Raw genomic sequence first — 22,683 nt, forward strand, 5'->3', positions numbered from 1 at the left:
ACTCATTTTGAAATTGTTTGGCCATAAACTCGTCGTAATATTTTATGTAAAATACTAATAATAACGGTAACGATATCAGATAATACTAATAATAATAAGATTAATATTATTAACCTTAATAATAATAATAATAATAATAATAATAATAATAATAATAATAATAATAATAATAATAATAATAATAATAATAATAATAATAATAATAATAATAATAATAATAAGATAAATAATAATAATAATACAGAGATAGATAGAAAGGGAAATGAAAAACTGAAACGAACTCGTGCGAATTTATAGATGTGGCCAGATTTCAGACCCCATGCGATCGCATGGTTTTTGTGTGTAATGGCCATGCGATCGCATGGCCTAGGATTCCAGCTCACATTTTCTTAACTTTTTTCTTGTCGACATGTTTTTATATAATATATATAATATATTTAATTTAAATAATTAATTATATATTATATTAAATTCATGTGCATAGTTGATTAATAATTTTAGTTCCGATAAGTCGTACATCATCACTCGACTTATGTCCCGGTTCTGGTTTCTCGAACGCATTTTTGTACGCTTAGAAAACTTGCATTTTACGTTTCATGTCACGTACCTTTGTCAAAATATAGCCTTAAATTATCCCTAAATTATATCACTCTAAGTATATCTTAAACTTTCGAGTATTTTGGTCATTTACTTCTATAAATCATCGTCTCATTATATACATATACATATATACATTTTTATTTTAAAATAGTGTTTTACTGTAGCAAAGTTTTTTTACTGTAGCAAATAGTAATTTTCGAAAACACTGTATCTTTTCGGGTACTGTAGCAATTCAAAAATACTGTAGCAAATTAGTGTTTTACTGGTTCATCTTAAATGTTTTAGTTAACTTATCTAAATATCAATCAGATAATCAAACCAATAAGGTTAATGCACAGTATCATTTTCATAACACTTTGTTACGTTTTCAAGTTATAGTATATATATGTATCTATTTACATATAAGTGTTCGCGAATCGTTGAGAAAAATCGAAGGGTATTTGAATAGTTTAAAATTTTGAGATTCAACTTAATAGACTTTGCTTATCGTGTCGGAAACGTTAAAGATTAAGTTTATATTTGGTCAGAAATTTCCGGGTCATCACAGTACCTCCCCGTTAAAGAAATTTCGTCCCAAAATTTGAGTGAGGTCGTCATGGCTAACAATAAAAATGTTTTCATGACGAATATGTGTTGATAAATAGAATTTTTATCACCGTTGAATAATATGGATAAAACAATCCAATTACTCAAAGCGTATGAGGGAAGTTATCGTAATAGAGTGAAATGGAGAATAGAGATGCGTCTTATCTCTTGACGTAGTAACGATTGATTTCTGGAATTTAAGGAATAGAGAATCTTCATTATCTAAATAAGATTTGATTCTTTGGAATTTGCGGAAATTAGGATTTTCTTTGATTAAATGTGTAATCTGCCTCGATTGCTATGTCTGATATTTCGATATAAATTGACCTCTTCCGTTTCATTTATTTTCACCACTCCTATTATCTTTTCCCTTATTTTATACTTCCAAAAGATTGTGAAATGCTTCATCCAGTTCTGATTCTTGATATACTCCTAACTTTCATATTTGTCATTCTTCTTTTTCATCTACCACCAGAGGAAGTTATTTTCTTCTATCACTACCTTGGGGTTATAGTGTTTTTTATTCTCCCGTGTCTTTATATTGCTATACGCATTGATATACACGATTTGTAAATTTATGTGTTTTTATCGGGCTTTTTATTCTCCGTTATATTTCGAAGCTTCATGCTTTCATTCTCTCTTCCCGCCTTCAAGTCAAGCGAATAAAGGTCCAGAATTCGTAGGTATGGATTTTGAAATGAACATAGTTAATGTTCTAAGAAGGGAATTGTAATGGCACGGTCTTGATTTGTCAAATTACTAGAATATTCGGAAAATACCGAATCATCAAGAAATATATTTTCTTGATATATTTAGAGATTATATAGAATAAAAGAGCTATGTAACATGGTTCTGTGAACCTTTATCACGTTCCATTAGAAACTCAGCATGACTTACTGTAATATAATCACGTTGATCAAGTGTCATTATATTATACTAATTCGTGCTTCAGTTCCCAACACTACTTCAAAACATTCATATTTTAAACTTGAAGGTTTCAGAATTTAGAAACTAAAATAGTTTCTTTTATGATGTAATACAGATAGCATGAAGAGGTAATGATTTCAGATAAGAATGGTTTAGAAAAAAATATCTTCAGAAATATGGAGGATATTTATAATGGAAGATACGATAATATCTTAGAATATTTAAGATAAGATGATGATGAAGAATATTGTCCGCAAAAGTTTTAGAGTAAGGAGCAAGGTATTCGTTAATGACTTCATCAGACACTGAATCATTTGGATTCTTTGAAGGCAGGTTTAGTCTTTGTGATTTATCCACAACCTCCTTCATACTTTGCTCAATCCTTTTTCCAGTTCCAAATCTTCTATTTTTCTCAGCTTTACCACCATACTATTCTTTATCATCAAACTTTTGACTGTTAAGGTCGTTTACAGTTTTTGCTGCTTCATCAGCGTTGTCCCAATTTCAGAGAACTAGTTCATAGTTTGGGATGTTTTTCAGAAACTTCACATTCGAAGTATGTAAGTCTAGAAGATAGACATTATATGTATATATATAACTGTTGGCGTAGAATTGCTGCGAAATTCGAAATACTAATTGCTAATTCCCGGTAGTTGGTATGGCAATTATCGTTAGAAGATGTAGACGAGTATATGATAGGGTTTCAATGATTATAATGATTTTTCGGAGGGTCAAGGATCAATGAAGTTGTTGGTAAATTTACTGCTAATGTGGTAGAACATAAAAGGTTCCCCAGTAACAAAAACGTATATTTCAAAGTTACAATAAGGTTAATCTTGAAAAGTCGAAGTTAACTGGTTGGAAGTGTGATAAAAATGGATACTTTGAAAAGGGATTGCAAGATTATTTTCGTTAAAAACAATGTTGAAGGATCTTGCACAGTTTTGAAGTCAAAGTATTGCTTCGAAAGATGTAAGGATCTAAGAATGATGTCACCGGTTCAGAGTTATGACTTGGATTCTAATCCGTCAATATCAGAATATGTAATTGAATTTGTATGAAAAAGATTGTATATCGTTGTGAGCTTTGTTAAAATTTTTTGAATCAAAGTTGTACAGTGTAGCATATTAAATGCGAACTTAAATATTTCCCGGGTATTACCTACCCGTTAAAGATTTCACAAGTAATATTTTTTACCAAAGAATTTTTCATTACAGTCTTTATGAAAATATATGAATGTATATTTTCTTCAGATGTAATACAGATTTAATGAGTTAATATCATATTAAGCTCATTTGATTTTCGGCTTGACTTAGAAATAAATAATCTCTAAAATATTAGAGATTACATAATCTTTGCGGAGTATTTCGCTAATGTAATCAATACTTCATTATTTATTCTTATTGATATTCCTCGAAGAAGGATGTTGGTACTCGTGGAATTTTTTGTGAACCTTATAAGGCACAGATGACGTTTTCTGGAAAGTTTCAAGAACATCGAAAATGAAAATGTAAAATCAATTATGTAATTGAATAATACACTTGGTTTATTATGAAATAGAATTCATTAAGTTGAAATAGAGATTGTAGTTAACGAAGGTTAAGTTGTTAACAAAGGTTGTACATCATAGCATATTAGTAATATGAATTTAACCGAGTAATATTTACCCTTTTTTTCAATTCATACATAATAGCTTAGTACGAAATAATTTATGATAGTTTTAAAATTTATATATATAAGATATACATATAAATTCTTTAAAGGAATTGAGTTAATACTTCATAACTCATTGATACAATATACTCGTTGTTGACTCGTATTGATGTCCACGGTACTTTCTTGAACTGGTAGAGCTTGTGATGTGAGAGGCGATGTTGACAGCACTGACTGTGCTGGTGAGGCTAAGGGTACTGTTGATGTTGTTGGTAAAACAAGTCTAGCTTGTACCTTACGCACCATTCTTGTCAGGGTTTCTACTCTTCCTTCTATCATTTTGTTTCACTCATCTAATTTATAGTTAGGGCTAGAATAGATAATCTCTAAGATTATTGATTATATAATCGCCGTAGGATATTTCTCTGATGAAGTTATGAATCAATACTTCATCATTTATTGTTATTGGTACTCCTTGGTACCTATGGTGAGTATGATGTCGATATCCGAAGTACAGTTTTTTTTTTTTAGATGTGATATTGAGGTGTGGGATGTGGATGTGGTTGTTGGTGGTGGTAATGATACTGTTGGTGTTGATGATGGTGGTACAGGTTATGCTGCTGGTGCTGCTGCTGGTGTTTGTAATCCTTGCACCATATTCTCCAAAGCCACTACCTGAGCGCGAAGCTCGTTGACTTCTTCTATTATACTGGGATGATTGGTGGTTCAGACAAGTGGATGAATAAGATTTAGAATATTGGATATTACATAGTCGTTGCGAGCTGTTCTGGAAATGAGGGTGAAAATGGTGTTACGAATGGGTTCGCTGGTAAGTGCTTCAGGTTCTTCGCCAAGAGGAGAATGTGGTGGATGGAAGGGATCGCCTTCTTCTTGTCTCCAATGATTAAGTAGATTACAAACCCATCCCCAATTCATCCAGAATAGATGATGGCTAATTGGTTGATCCATTCCGATTACGCTGCTTTCGGTGCTCGAATGGAAATCCATATCGGAATAGCTGTCGGAATCTAAGGAATTTGAACTAGATACATGATCCATTTTGTGTAATCAAAGAAAAGATTTTTGGAATGAAATAGATTATAGGACTAATTTAGTACTCCTCAATACATAGTTTACATATGTATTTATAATACCAGAATCCCATAAGTTACGGAGGATTTTACGGAAGATGTCAGGCAAAGTTTATTATAATAGATATGCCAAGATATGAATTTTGTCTATACTATCTATGCAATCAATGCAATAAGACGCGTTTAGACTTAAGATGATAGACAGGTAATTTCCAATAAGAAATGATAAGCAAAACTTTTGACATGCAGACACGATCGAAGTCCAGACTTACGAATGTATCCTAACAACTATCAGTTAGACACACTAATGCAAGACCTGGTTCACTAGGACCAACGCTCTGATACCAACTGTAGAACAGTTGGGGACAACCACCATCCCACCCAGTGCCTTCCCAGCTAACCGCCTGGTGACCACTGAGTGTACCTCAGATACTGATTTTAGGGCCTGCCTCTCGGCTACTGCCAACCCTCGTAAAGGATCGCAAGGAGTAAGAGCCAATGCTTCGTCATAGGTAACATTGTGAGAACCTCCTTTACGACTAATTCGCCACACATGGACGGCGTTATACCAGCTCTGATGCCAACTGTGACGATCGCTCCAAATCCATATGGACGAACACGTCATTCATCGATTTCATTGCGAGGTATTTGACCTCTATATGATATGTTTTGTAAACATTGCATTCTTTTGAAAAGGCACACCATAAATGAATATTTAAATCAAAGGTTTTCTACATCTGATGATTTCTACATATAGACAATCACCGTAATATAATAGTTTACAATGATACTTCCGTTGACAATGCAGTCAAAATAAGATACATGGTGATGATTTGGTGAATGCAACGTTTCCTTGATAAATATGTCATGTAAGACTCCATGCACATAGCTTGTCTAACATATAAGCAAACAGCGAAAGACTTCTAGAAACCTGAGAATAAACATGCTAACAAGTGTCAAAGGTTGGTGAGTTCATAGTTTTAGTGTTTCGCATAATCTGTATATAAAGGTGGACCACAAGATTTCAGTTGTTTCATCCAGAAACGTTTATCAAAATATTCTACAAGATTGAGCACCCTGGTAACTAAACTTAACGTATATATAATTTGTACCCTTTGTATAATCATCTTAATAATACACGAAAACCAATGTGTACGCTTCTCATATAGCATACGTCCGTTAAAAGGCTAGCGCTCTAGCTCGGACGGGAATATCATGCCCTATGGATCCATATACTATTACTCGCGCCCACCAGTTCTTATAACTGGCAGTTACTAGTTACCAAAGCTAAGGGATTTTCAGTTCAAACTCAGTGTAGAATTTAGTATGTACTTGTACCCATTGCGTTTAAAATAAAGTGCATGTATTCTCAGCCCAAAAATATAGATTGCAAAAGCAATTAAAAAGGGAGCAAATGAAACTCACCTTAGCAGCACATAAAGTTGTTCATCGTAATGTGACCGAAACTCGGATTACCAAATAATCGTAGATCTCAACCTAGAGAACATATGTTGGTCAATAAATATCTATCAAGCTAGGTCAGGTCATAGTGTATCACAATCCTAATGTTCGAGATCGACATACAATAGTTATCCACAGTCATTTCAAAAAGTCAATTTTGATAGTTGCTTAACAAAACGAGACGTGTTTTATATAAGGATTCATTTATTCGACTGGTAATATTCAAAAATCCAATTTATTAATCTTACAAACAAGTTGTTTAAATATCAATTGCAGATTCAAGAGCAATTCCAATTAATGTCAATCATAATTCAGTTGATCATATCTTTTAATCTGTTCATCGAAACTATTCGATATCTAAATGAAAAGTTATTGATTTTTCGCCAGCTTTCCAAAAACATGTATATCATATATCTTTTACCAGTAATATATGTATTTAATTCATGATTCATAATAAACTGTTTAACGACAAAATTAAGCATACAAGCATGCATAAACATTTATACTCGAGCACTAGACATGGATAAGCTATTAATATATAAAAGATAAGATATGAATGCTTACGTATCAATATTGAGATTCAATATTGCAGGAAAGTATGTAGACGCAACAGAGATGATAAACACTAGGTTTGACTTGCGAACAAAACCCTCGAACAATACCCATAACCTCCTTAGTAATAACCCATATTTTCCTTAGCTCTATCCCGCTCGAAAACTCAATTTGAAATTGTTTGGCCATAAACTCGTCGTAATATTTTATGTAAAATACTAATAATAACGGTAACGATATCTGATAATACTAATAATAATAAGATTAATATTATTAATCTTAATAATAATAATAATAATAATAATAATAATAATAATAATAATAATAATAATAATAATAATAATAATAAGATAAATAATAATAATAATACAGAGATAGATAGAAAAGGAAATGAAAAACTGAAACGAACTCGTGCGAATTTATAGATGTGGCCAGATTTCAGACCCCATGCGATCGCATGGTTTTTGTGTGTAATGGCCATGCGATCGCATGGCCTAGGATTCCAGCTCACATTTTCTTAACTTTTTGCTTGTCGACATGTTTTTATATAATATATATAATATATTTAATTTAAATAATTAATTATATATTATATTAAATTCATGTGCATAGTTGATTAATAATTTTAGTTCCGATAAGTCGTACTTCATCACTCAACTTATGTCCCGGTTCTGGTTTCTCGAACGCATTTTCGTACGCTTAGAAAACTTGCATTTTACGTTTCGTGTCACGTACCTTTGTCAAAATATAGCCTTAAATTATCCTTAAATTATATCACTCGAAGTATATCTTAAACTTTCGAGTATTTTAGTCATTTACTTCTATAAATCATCATCTCGTTATATACATATACATATATACATTTTCATTTTAAAATAGTGTTTTACTGTAGCAAAGTTACTATAGCAAAGTTTTTTTACTGTAGCAAATAGTAATTTTCGAAAACACTGTAGCTTTTCGAGTACTGTAGCAATTTGAAAATACTGTAGAAAATTAGTGTTTTACTGGTTCATCTTAAACGTTTTAGTTAACTTATCTAAATATCAATCAGATAATCAAACCAATAAGGTTAATGCACAGTATCATTTTCATAACACTTTGTTACGTTTTCAAGTTATAGTATATATATGTATCTATTTACATATAATTGTTCGCGAATCGTTGAGATAAATCGAAGGGTATTTGAATAGTTTAAAATTTTGAGATTCAACTTCATAGACTTTGCTTATCGTGTCGGAAACGTTAAAGATTAAGTTTAAATTTGGTCAGAAATTTCCGGGTCATCACACCACTAAATTGGCATTGATTAGTTACCATGTGTAGGATTTGTCCTTTGATTTCATAATCTGGCGCATTAATGTCTGGTTGAGTAATTGCGTGACCTTGGCCAGTGCGTTTAGCTCTCATTATGTCTTCCATACTTAGAGGTTCCAGATTCTCCATGATTGAATTGGTTGAATCTGAATCACTAGAGGATTCTGACTTAATGGTTTCTTCCTCGAAAATCTCTGGATGAGTGATTTGTGATTCAGGAGGAATGATTAGTGGTTCAGGATCTCTGAATTGTCCCTGAATATCCTCCGAATTCTCAATTGTGAGGTCGAGTTCAAAACATGGATTATCGAAAATTTGAATTGGAGTACTTGGTCGACTAGATGACGATTCTAAAGAAAAATCAACGGCGACAATATTGGCTATATGTCTTGATTGAGTTACAGGTGGTGAATGTATAAAAGGTGGTGAACTTTTTGCTCGGTGCATTCACTGAATATCCTATTAGTTATAAAAAAAATTATATAAGTTATCAAATTAATAGACTTTTCTGATTTTGCCCACGTTTCGAATAGCCAATAGATGCAGCAGGTAGCCAGGACCCTTTAAATCGGAAGCCCACAACTCGCCACTAACAAATCCAACTATTACTACGAACCAGAAAATTTTGGATGTCTATCAATTGAACCACTTAAAATAATTTTTCGTCGAAATTTAAAGAAATTTTAGAGAAGAAATAGAAAATTCTATCTCCTAAAAACTAGACCGTCGAGAAATAAGAAAGAAAAAAGAGTGCATCGAAAAACGTCGAAAAATAAGCGTCGAAACTTAAAAGTCTAAAAACTAAAATTTAAAACTTACGTCTAAAGGTACTAAAGCTTAAAAGGAATTCTATGTCCAAAACGGCAATAACTTAAAAAGTACTAAAATCTTAAAACGGCGTCGCAAAATTCTAAAGCATCTAAATCTTAGTCTAAAGAAAAAGCACTTAAGGGATTTTACGGCAAAGTCTAAAAATCTAGAAATATAAAATACTACGGCAAAATACTAGATTAAAAACTAATTACGAACGATAAAAATATAAATATTACGAATAAAAAGATATAAAATATAAAAATAAAACTTAAAGTTGTAAAAATATAATTTTTATAAAAATATAATTTTTATATTATTATTTTATAAAAGTATTAACTTTATATAATTAATTAAAACTAATTAAACTTAAAAATACAAAAAATAAATAAACTAAAACTAATTAATATAAAATATAAACCCTAATTAGGTTTTTAATTAATAATAATAATTATAATTATTAACCCTAATCCGTACAGTACTAGGATCAGACCAGTAAGACATCACCATGCGGTCGCATGGATTTCGTGTTATATGCTCATGCGGTCGCATGAGAACGGATACCAGGCCAGAAAGTTGGGCTGCAACAGTGATCGGCCCGATTACTTTTATAAATTTTTTTTTCTATTTTTAAGTTTATATAAATTATTTATATAAATAAAAACTTATATTTTAAAAACTACCTATTAGTTTTTGTAACTAAAAAAAATAAAAACTTTTTAATTAAAAAAACGTAAAAATATATAGTAATATATATATATATATATATATATATATATATATATATATATATATATATATATATATATATATATATATATATATATATATTTATTTATTTTTCTTTTTCTTGTTTTTATATTTTTGATATTTAAAACGTATTTTTACAAAAGTAAATTAAGACTTGATAAAAATCTTTTTTTTATAGCGTTTCGCTTTCGGCGTTGTTTTTCCCCGGCAGCGACGCCAAAAATACTTGATGTGCGTAGAGGTGTATACGAAATAGTTATATTTTTGCTACGAAATACTATTAAATATGATACAATTTTACACAAGTTATTTATTTATTTATAGAGTGGATATACCTAAACCTTGCTACAACACTTATAGACAGTGTACCTAATCGTACAGTAGTGTAGTCTTTAGTAAGTCCGGTTCGTCCACAGGGAGCTAGCCAAGTTTAACGCTATATTTTTAAAACTATATTTGTATAATATATATATATATATATATATATATATATATATATATATATATATATATATATATATATATATATATATATAAGAAATATTATTGTTATAAAAGGGGGTTTTTACCGTTTAATGACCGGTTTGTCGATTTTATGTCTTAAGTCGCAGTTAAAACCTAATGTAAAATATTAAAAATAAATATAACTTAATTTAAAGCGTAAAGTAAATAACGATAATTAAAAGTGTGATAAATAAATTGACGATAAATAAAATTGCGATAATTAAAAGTACGATAAATAAAATGACAGTAAATAAAAGTGCGATGAAATATGAAATAAAGGAATTATACTTATTTAAACTTCCATAATCATGATGTTTGACGTGTTAATTTTAGTTTATTACCATGGGTTAATTGTCCTTTATCCTGGATTATTCGATATGTCCATACGGTTTTGTCCATAATAGTCCATCAGTCATAAATATAAATTGCGAGAGTCTTCGTCAAATTATCCTTATACCCGAAGTCAAATATTCCAACTAATTGGGGACTTAAACTGTAATAAGGTTTTAATACTTTATTATCAATTACACCAAGTGTCCTTGCATGTAATTCACCCCTGTTTTAATGAGTCCATTGACTATTAATCCATTCCCGTGTCCGGTCAAATGAACGATTATTAGTACTTATAAATATCCCGCCCATCGTGTCCGATTGAGTGTATATGGTTATTTATAATTACGTCCAATTGTAAATCTTTATATTAAATTAACGAACTATCATTCAATTAAACAAATATAAAGCCCATTAATAGCCCATAGTCTAATTTCCACAAGTGTCGGTCTTTTGTCCAAACCCCAATTATGGTCCAAAGCCCAATTACCCCGTCTTTAATATTTTAGCCCAACATCACGATTACTTCGGCTTAAATAAGCATAATAATAACATAGCTACAAGACATTAATTTAAAAAGGTTGAACATAACTTACAATGATTAATAATAGCGTAGCGTTACACGGACAAAATTTCGACTTACACACTTACAACATTCGCTAACATAACCTTATTATTTAATCTTAAATTAAAATTAAAATTATAAATTATATATATATATATATATATATATATATATATATCGTGAGAGAGAGAGAGATTGAATAATATGTAAATAAAACGTCCGAAAATTGCTGAATTTATAGATGTGGCTAGCACTTTACTGCCATGCGATCGCATGGGTATAAGGCAGCAAGGCCAAGCGATCGCATGGCCAGCTGGATCCAGCCCAAATGCTTTTGTTTTCTTGTTTGCCGACGGTTTTAATATATAATATAATATATATATATATATATAATTTTAAGAATTAATTATATATTATATTATATTCATGTGCATAGTTGACTTGTAATTTTTTGTCCGTTGCGTCGTGCGTTGAGAGTTGACTCTGGTTCCGGATTTTCGAACGTCCTTTCGTACAATTTAATATCTTGTACTTTGCATTTTGTGGCTCTTACTCTTGTAATTTCTCGACTTTTCTCATCAATAATTTGAACCACTTTGATTGTACTTTGTACTTTTTAGCTTTTTGGTCATTTGCGTCTTCAAATCGTCGAATCTATCTTTTGTCTTCACCTTTTATTATTTAAACGAATATCACTTGTAAATAGAACAATTGCAACCAAAAGCTTGTCTTTCTTGAAGGATAATAGTATGAAATATATGTTCGTTTTAGCATTATCATTATGTTCTAGTGATTACAAGTTTAAATCTTCGAATAAGATAGTTATATATATATATATATGAATCGAATGATGTTATGAACATCATCACTACCTCAAGTATAGTAGGTAAACCTACTCGAAATGATGAGAAATTAACTTGAGCTTCAAAGGATCTTTGATGGCTTGGAAGTTCTTAAAGTAGAATCATGACACAAAAACAAGTTCAAGTAAGATTACTATTTGAATTAAGATTGTTATAGTTATAAAAATTGAATCAAAGTTTGAATATGAGTATTACCTTGAATTAGAAAGAAAAAAAAATTACTGAGATAATTTGGATGTTCCTGATCTTTCAAGTGTTCTTGGAGTAGGTAATTAGAGAGGATTTGTATGTGAAATTATAGAATGGAAATGATGTAGTAAATGATGGTGGTGGTGGCGTGATTTTATCATGGAAACAAAGGCTCCTCATTTTATTATTTTGTGTAATAATTCATACTTGAAGACAAGTAATGGTTTTCACATGTTGGTTAATCATTTAAGGTTGTTAAGAGCTGATCATTAAAGTGTATATACCAATAGTATATACATATAGAAGCTGAGTATTGTACGAATACGAATACGGATTGAATACGAGTAAATAATGGTACTGTAGTAAATAGTGTTTACTGTAGCAAATAGTATTTTATTGTAGCAAATAGTATTTTACTGTAGCAAAGCGAAAATTTACTACAGCAAATAGTGTTTACTGTAGCAAATAGTGTTTTACTGTAGCAAATAGTGTTTTACTGTAGCAAATAGTGTTTTACTTGTACATCTTTGATTTAATTGTATTTCTTCTTATATAGATATATAAAATAAAAACTTACATCATAAAAAATAAAAAATAAAAATAAAACGATTATATAATTATCACAAGTTATGATGTTCGTGAATCATTAGGCAAACTGGGTGGTCAATTGTCTACATAAACTCATTTCAATTAATCAAGTCTTAACTCAATATATAATATAATTAGTTACATTATTTATTATATAACTATTAATAGTTTTATAATTATACATGCATTATCACTTAAATCATAATTATTATATTAGATTAATTAATATTTATAATATACTAATCATTATCTCATACTATATATAATATAATTAGTTACATTATTTATTACTTAGTTACAAGATACTTATTAATATAATACGTAATTAACTCAATATATTCCATAAATACTCTAATAATTAATTAAATACCTAATAATAATATAAATAATTTTTTAGTCTTAGTTAGTTATAAAAATCAGTAGAAAAATTTAAGAAAATAATTTTATTAAAATTTTGTATTTAAATTCGTTTTTTATTCTTAATTTAATCACAAAACAAGATTAATTCTACATAAAATACTAAATAAACATAAATAATTATTTTTAAAATTTTTATATGTTCCTTACAGTAAATAAACCTGTAGAAAAATATTAAATAAAAGATTTATTTAATTTTATAATTATTTCCTTATTTACTTCCTATTTACATTATAATAGTGTTTAATTATGTATTAATTATTAATTCGACTCATAAATAAATTTTTATATTTTTCTCATATCTTAACAATGTTTAAGAACTCAGAAAAATTATTTATTATATTTTATTTACTGTAAATATTTTTATTACGAATTTCACCTAGTTTCCATAATTAAATAATACATAATTCGAAATTAATATTTAAAACGTATAATACATAATTTAATAAACTCAATACATAATTATTATACATATATATGTGTTTCAGCCGATTAAAACCTAAACAAATTTATTAAAATTGTTTAATCAACTCATAAATCTGAAAAACGAGTTTTTATAGATCATAAACTTTATGTTGATAATTATCATATAAAAAGTTGGATTTAATCAAGCTTGTAACAATTTAAAAAAATTATTATTGTTGTTGTATTTTCTTTCGGCCGAGAAAAAAAACCAAAGGAAAGAAAAAAACGAAAAATGAAAAGAAGGAAAGAAAAAAAAACTCACAAAATTTTTAGGGTTTTTGAGAGCTCCAAATTTGTGAATGAAAAATTATGAGGGATTGTGGGGTTTTTATAGTTGAAAAATACTTGGGCTCCAAGAAAACTAATTTTATAATTTATTTAATTTTTTTTTCATTTTTTAAAAATTTCGTCCGACTTCCCTTTTTCTTTTTTTTCTTTTTTTATATAAAAGGAGCATTCTAGAATTGTTATATATTATTTATTTATTTATTTTAATTATCCGATTATATATATATATATATATATATATATATATATATATATATATATATATATATATATATATATATATATATATATATATATATATATTCGGCACAAATATAAAGACATATATATTTATTTTATAAATTTTACATTTATAACCCATTACTTAATTATTTTTATATATATACCCATATTGATATTTTATTTATATTCTATTTACACTAATATAGAGTATATACATTTTAATACGTAATATATACAAATAATAATAATAATAATAATAATAATAATAATAATAATAATAATAATTATTATTATTATTATTATTATTATTATTATTATTATTATTATTATTATTATTATTATTATTAGGGTTAGGGTTATAATAAATATTTAGGGTTTTAGTTCATTAATGACGAGTATTAATTACTTCATTTAGTTTTTCCGGATAACAACCCTAATAGGTATATCACGGAAATACAAAACAACAATGAAACCCTAGGGGCATTATAGTCATTTCAATGTGGAAAAATGAGGGTTGTTATAATTCAAGAGTCGAAGTGTAATGAAGTGTCAGACCAGTTCATTGATTTCATATGGGGTGGCTCGAATTTTGAATATGTTCAAAAGCCTAAGGTGGGTAAAGCAGGCGATCAATTGATCATATGGGACCCTAATGTTTTTTTTTGTCAATGAAGCTGTTGTCAAAGAATTCTTCTTGGCAATAAAGGTTAAGTGGATTGGTAAAGAGCAAAAAACCGTGATCGTTAACATTCATGGCCCACATAATGAGAAAAAAAAGAAGAAAATGTGGGAATGTCTCGGGAATCTGATGAGCTATGCTAATGTGGCATGGGTTTTATGCGGAGATTTCAACGAAGTTCGAAACCAACAAGAAAGAATGAATTGTGTTTTCCACGAAAGGAAGGCTGCCCTTTTTAATGAGTTCATCGAAAACATGCACTTGATCGAGATTCTTTTAATTGGAAAAAACTTTACAAGAGTAAGCTATGATGGAACAAAATTAGCAAGTTAGATCGATTCCTTGTAACGGATAAATTCTTACAAATGTGGGAGGACACTTTGGTAGTCGCTTTGGAAAGGAATTTTTCGGATCATTGTCCTATTGTACTTCAAGACAAGAATGATGATTTTGGGCCAAAACCATTTAAGTTATTCGATGTTTGGTTTGAATCCAAAGAAATAGAGCCTTTGGTTAAGGAAGCAAGGAACAAGCAAGTAAATGGGCACAATCGTGACTGTATTTTTCGCGATAAGTTGAAAAATGTTAAAGAGGCGTTATGTATTTGGAGCAAAACAAAGTATGGAGTTATTGATCAGGAATTAGATCGGGCCAGAACGGAAACTTTAGAATGGGAAGATAAAGTAGAAGCGGTTTTCTTAAGTGATGAAGATCGTGAAGCTTGGATTAAGACTAGGACTAATTGGTTTCAAATGGATCGGGAGAAAACACAAATGTTGAAACAGAAGGCGAGATTAAAATGGGCGGCCGAAGGAGATGACAACACTAACCTTTTCCATTCTTCAATCCGAAGATGACTCAACAACAACAGAAATCGTTTGCTATACATAGAGGGTCTGTGGCAGGAACATCCAAACAAGATTAAAGATGAAATCTTCGAATTTTTTAAGAAGCAATTCAACTACAGTCCTTCTAGTAAAGCTGACCTGAGCAGCTTGCGGGAGTTAAACTTCAAATGCATCCATCCCGTTGAGGCAGCAAACCTGAAGCTCCCCTTTTCTGAATCTGAAATTTGGGCAGCCCTAAAGGATTGTGCAGACTTGAGGGCCCCGGGCCCTGACGGTTTTAATTTGAAGTTTTATAACAAATTCTGGGGGCTTGTCAAAGAGGATCTGATAAGAGCTTTAGACTGGTTTTGGGAGAATAAAGCAATCTCTTGCGGGTGTAATGCCTCTTTCATCAATATTATCCTAAAATTAAAATGCCCAATGAGTCTTAGTGATTATAGATCCATTAACCTAATCAGAAGCTTCTACATGATCATAGCAAAATTTTTAGCTAATCGGATCAGGAAGGTAATATCTAAACTTGTCAGTTTCGAATAAAGCGCCTATATCAAAGGACGTTATATACTCGATGGTGTGGTTGTTGCAAACGAAGTCCTTGATGACTTAAAGGCTCGCAAGTGTAAAAGCTTAATTTTTAAGGCGGACTTTGCTAAGGCATTTGATAGTCTAGATTGGAATTACCTTCTAATGGTTATGAAAGTGATGGGTTTTGGATCTCGATAGGTTTCATGGATAGAATCGTGCTTAAAATCGGCATCAGTCTCAATCCTTGTTAACGGGTCCCCGACAAAAGAATGCATGCTAAAAAGGGGCGTTCGGAAAGGTGATCCGCTATCGCCATATTTATTCATCCTCACCACTGAAGGTATTAGTCTCTTATTTAAAAGTGCCATCGAAATGGGGTTGTTTAAGGGTGTGGAAATTGGTTCAGAAAAAGTCGTTGTATCACACCTCCAATATGCGGACAACACCATTCTATTCAGGGATTGGAGTCGAAGAAACTACTTAATCTAATGAAATATTGTAATGCTTTGAAAAGTTATCAGGCTTCAGAGTCAACTTTGTAAAAAGCTGCCTTTTTGGTATTGGTGTCTCTGCACAATGCATTGAAGCAACAGCCTTGGCAATTGGATGTAAAACGAGATGCTTTCTAATGAACTACCTTGGGCTACCGGTATCGCTCTAATTACACATGTTTTATCCCGCGATATCTCCCTTACTTTGTTCGGTTTTTGATGATTATGGAGCCTATTTGGTATGCTTTTGAGCTAAATGGCAATTTGGGGGCTAAGGACTTGATTTGGTGCAAAATTGACCAAATCTTGATCAAAAGTGGCAAAGGAAATGGCAAGTGCAGAATTCAGCATCAAAAGCGCGTTCCTCAACTAAGAGTGCCGCTCCTGTGGAGCAAAAGCGCCGCACCTATTCCAAAAGCAACGTTCTTATGCACGTTTTGGCTCCATTTTCCACCAGTGGCCAGAAGCGCCGTTCCTATAGCCAAAAGCGCCGCTCCTATCCAGCCAAAAGCGGCGCTCCTCAGACAAATGCGTCGTCCCTAATTGAATCCAAAAGCAGCTTTCTTGATCAAAAGCGCCGCTCCTCACTTAAGCCAAAAGTGCTGCTCCTGCTCCAAAAGTGGCGCTCCTGTCACCGTTTTAGCCCATATTTTCAGCACTATAAAAGGAACGATATTAGGTCATTTTTCATATGTGTATTTGGAGAGCAGCTGTTCTGAGTCTGAATTTCACCTACAAAACCCTAATTTCATCATCCATTGGTATTTGAAGGTGGATTGAAGGAAGCTAGCTCAAGACCCATCATTGTTTTAGCTCTAGATCTTAATCTCTTTGTATTTTGGGTTGTAATCTCCACTTTACTTTACATATTTTGATCTTATTGCTTGTAATAACTTTAAGATGATGATTGCTTGTGTTTCTATGCTTATTATTAGTTTAATCTTAGCCATGATTGGTTAAATCTCTTGTGTTTGCTTATCTATGAATCTCTAATGCAAGTGTTTGCCCTAAAATCAATTGAATGATGTTGTTTAAATGAATTACATGATCAAGTGTTATTGTGTTAGCTATAGATCTACTGCTATGCGTTGTTTTAGGCTTTACTTTGATTACATATGTTGAGTAGCTCTCTTAGTGATTTGAGAAGTGAATCAATGTGTGCTTCAACACCTTGAGTGATCTAGACAACTAGCTTAAGAATTTCAAGTGATTGTGTTTGATAATGCTAAAACGAACATATATTTCATAGCATTATCCCTCGAGAAAGACAAGCTTTTAGATGCAATTGTTCTATTTACAAGTGATATTCGTTTAAATAATAAAAGGTGAAGACAAAAGACAGATTCGACGAATTGAAGACGCAAACGACCAAAAAGCTCAAAAGTACAAAGTACAATCAAAGAGGTTCTAATTATTGATAAGAAACGTCTCAGAATTACAAGAGTACAAGATTCAAAACGCATAGTACAAGATATTAAATTGTACGCAAGGACGTTCGAAAATCCGGAACCAGGACCAGAGTCAACTCTCAACGCTCGACGCAACGGACTAAAAATTACAAGTCAACGGAGTACAAGAATATAATATAATATATATATAATTAAATTTAATTATATATATTATATTATATAATATATAAATAAGCAGCCCACGTTTTTAAAGACTTTTGAGCCTCCCCAGCTGGCCATGCGATTGCATGGCCTTGAAGGGCAAAGCCCATGCGATCGCATGAGGCCCTTTTCCAGCCCAAATGCCTATAAAAGTCGCAGTGTGGTGCATCAAAAATATATATCCATCCATCCAACTCTTAACGTGTATATATATATATATATATGTATATATATATATATATATATATATATATATATATATATATATATATATATTAATTTTAATTTTAAATTCTAATAATAAGGGCATGTTAGCGAATGTTGTAAGGGTATAAGTCAAAATTCTGTCCGTATAAAGCTACGCTATTTTTAATCATTGTAAGTTATGTTCAACCTTTTTAATTTAATGTCTCGTAGCTAAGTTATTATTATGCTTATTTAAGCCGAAGTAATCATAATGTTGGGCTAAAAATACTAAAATTGGGTAATTGGGCTTTGTACCATAATTGGGGTTTGGACAAAAGAACGACACTTGTGGAAATTAGACTATGGACTATTAGTGGGCTTTATATTTGTTTAACTAAATGATAGTTTGTTAATTTTAATACAAAGATTTACAATTGGACGTCCCTATAAATAAACATATACACTCGATCGGACACGATGGGCGGGATATTTATATGTACGAATAATCGTTCATTTAACCGGACACAGGAATGGATTAATAGTCTATGCACTTATTAAAACAAGGGTGAAATTATGTACAAGGACACTTGGCATAATTGATAACAAAATATTAAAACCTTGGATTACACGCAGTCGATATCCTGGTGTAATTATTAAACAAAGTATTAAGACCTTGTTACAGTTTAAGTCCCCAATTAGTTGGAATATTTGACTTCGGGTATAAGGATAATTTGACGAGGACACTCGCACTTTATATTTATGACTGATGGACTGTTATGGACAAAAACCAGACGGACATATTAAATAATCCAGGACAAAGGACAATTAACCCATGGGCATAAAACTAAAATCAACACGTCAAACATCATGATTACGGAAGTTTAAATAAGCATAATTCCTTTATTTTCATATTTTATTGCACTTCTAATTATCGCATTTTTATTTATTGTCATTGTATTTAATTGCACTTTTAATTATCGTACTTTTTAATTATCGCAAGTTTATACACTCGCACTTTTATTTATCGCATTTTCATTATCGTTATTTACTTTACGCTTTAAATTAAGTCTTTTATTTATTTAATATTTTACATTAGGTTTTAACTGCGACTAAAGTTCTTAAAATCGACAAACCGGTCATTAAACGGTAAAAACCCCCTTTTATAATAATAATATTACTTATATATATTTGTATTTTTATAAATTAAAACTAATATAGCGTTAAGCTTTGTTTAAAAGATTCCCTGTGGAACGAACCGGACTTACTAAAAACTACACTACTGTACGATTAGGTACACTGCCTATAAGTATTGTAGCAAGGTTTAGGTATATCCATTCTATAAATAAATAAATATCTTGTGTAAAATTGTATCGTATTTAATAGTATTTCCTAGTAAAATATAAGCTATTTCATATACACCTCTACGCACATCAAGTATTTTTGGCGCCGCTGCCGGGGAACAAATCTAGCTTAAAAGCCGGAAGCGCAACGCTATATAAAAAAAAAGATTTTTAATTTTTAGTTTACTTTTATAAAAAAAATACGCTTTTGTAAAAATACGTTTTAAATATTCTAAAATATAAAAAGAAAAATAAAAATATAAATATTTTTAAGAGTTTGTTAAATATTTAAGTTCTATAAAAGTTTCTTTATCTTTATTTTATAAAAATATAAGTTTTATTTAAATTATAAAAATATATTATATATATATATTTCAACACAGCAAAAAAAAAAAAAACACTCGATTCCAGTACTGTAGCAGCCCAGACACTGGCCCGAAACCCTAGCCCATGCGATAGCATGGCTGGGTAACTTAGAACTCATGCGATCGCATGAGCCCAGCTGACACGCCACAGCTGACTGCAAACAGCAATCATTACGGTTTATTATTATTATTTTTATTAAACCCTAATTAGGTTATTATTATTATAATATTTAGTTTTAATTTTATTATTTTGTATTATTTAGTTTTAATTAGTTTAATTAATTTATATAAAATTAATAGTTTTATAAAATAAATAATATAAAAATAATATTTTTATAAAAAATGTACTTTTTGCAAATTTTAGTATATTTTTATATTTTGTCTCTTTTTATTTGTTTTTAGCGTAATATTTGTATTTTCGCTCATTTTTAGTTTTAAATCATAGTATTTGCCATAGTTATTTTTATTTCTAGATTTTTAGGCTTTGCCGTAAAATCCCTTAAGTGCTTTTTCTTTAGACTAAGATTTAGGTGCTTTAGAATTTTACGACGACATTTTTTTTTTATTTTAGTACCTTTTTAAGTTATTGCCATGTGGGATATAGTTTTACTTGTAAGCTTTAATATTTTTAGACGCAACTTTTAATTCTTAGTTTTTAGTTCCTTTTTAAGTTTCAACACGCTACTTTCTTATTTTTATTTTTCGACGCCTTTTACCTATGTATCAATTATCACTCCAATTAGTAATCTCAATTTGCAATTTTAATTTTAAGTTAGTGATAATAATAAGGTTGAGTTAGTCGAGTGTTTTAAAGTTTTATAAGTCACTCTTTTTCTTTCTTATTTCTCCAATTTTAATTTTAATTTCGACGCGCTCTTTTTCTTTCTTATTTCTCGCCATTCTAGTTTTTAGGACTTAGAATTTTCTCTATTTCTTATCTAAATTTCTTTAAATTACGAAAATTTATTTTAAGTGGTTAAATTGATAGACATCAAAATTTTCTGGTTCGTAGTAATAGTTGGATTTGTACGTGGACCGGGTTATTGGAGCCAAACAGTACTCAATTATATTGAGACCAAACGAATCCTGCCCCTCTGCTACATCTTTTGGCTATTCGAAATGTGGGTAAAATCAGAAAAGTCTATTAATTGGATAACTTATATAATTTTTCTTTCTTTTTAAAAAACTAATAGGATATTCAGTGAATGCACCGAGCAAAACGTTCACCACCTTTTGTACGTTCACCACCTGTAACTCGATCAAGACATCTAGCAAATATTGTCGCCGTTGATTTTTCTTTAGAATCGTCATCCAGTCGACCAAGTACTCCAATTCAAATTTCTGATAATCCATTTTTTGAACCCGACCTCACAATTGAGAATCCGGAGAATATTTAGGGACGATTCATAGATCCTGAACCACTAATCTTTTCTTCGGAACCACCAATCATTCAAACAGAGATTGTTGAGGAACTAACCATTAAATCAGAATCCTCTAGTGATTCAGATTCAACAAATTCAATCATGGAGAATCTGGAACCTTTAATTATGGAAGACCGAATGAGAGCTAAACGCACTGGCCAAGGTCACGCAATTACTCAACCAGATATTAATGCGCCAGATTATGAAATCAAAGGACAAATTCTACACATGGTGACTAATCAATGCCAATTTAGTGGTGCGCCGAAGGAAGGTCCAAACGAACATCTTCGTACCTTTAATAGGATCTGTACTCTATTTAAAATAAGAGAAGTGGAGGATGAACAGATATATCTCATGTTATTTCCATGGACTTTAAAGGGAGAAGCCAAAGATTGGTTAGAATCGTTACCTGAAGGGGCGATTGATACATGGGACGTTTTAGTTGAAAAATTTCTTAAACAATTCTTTCCGGCATCTAAAGCCGTAAGACTTCAAGGAGAAATTGTTACATTCACACAAAAACCAAATGAAACTCTATATGAGGCATGGACAAGATTTGGTAAGTTATTAAGAGGATGTCCGCAACATGGTTTAGACACTTGTCAAATAGTACAAATATTTTCCCAAGGATGCGACATCACTACAAGGAAAGACATAGACATAGCAGCTGGTGGTTATATTATGAAAAAAACAGAAACTGACGCTTATAAGATTATTGATAACACTGCTTCCCACTCACATGAGTGGCACTAAGAAAAAGATATCGTTAGATCATCTAAAGCAGCTAGAGCCGATTCTAGCCATGACTTAGATTCCATTTCTACAAAGATAGATGCTGTCGAGAGACGAATGGAAAAGATGACTAAGGATATACACACAATACGAATTAGTTGTGAGCAGTGTGAGGACCACATTTGACAAAAGATTGTCTCAGTGTTGAACTAACAATGGAACAAAGAGAGAATGTTTCATACATAAACCAAAGGCCTGGAAATAATTATTAGAATAATTATCAACCGCCAAGACCAATCTACAATCAAAACC

The sequence above is a fragment of the Rutidosis leptorrhynchoides genome, chromosome 3, assembly GCF_046630445.1.
Source record: "Rutidosis leptorrhynchoides isolate AG116_Rl617_1_P2 chromosome 3, CSIRO_AGI_Rlap_v1, whole genome shotgun sequence".
Classification (NCBI taxonomy): domain Eukaryota; kingdom Viridiplantae; phylum Streptophyta; class Magnoliopsida; order Asterales; family Asteraceae; genus Rutidosis; species Rutidosis leptorrhynchoides.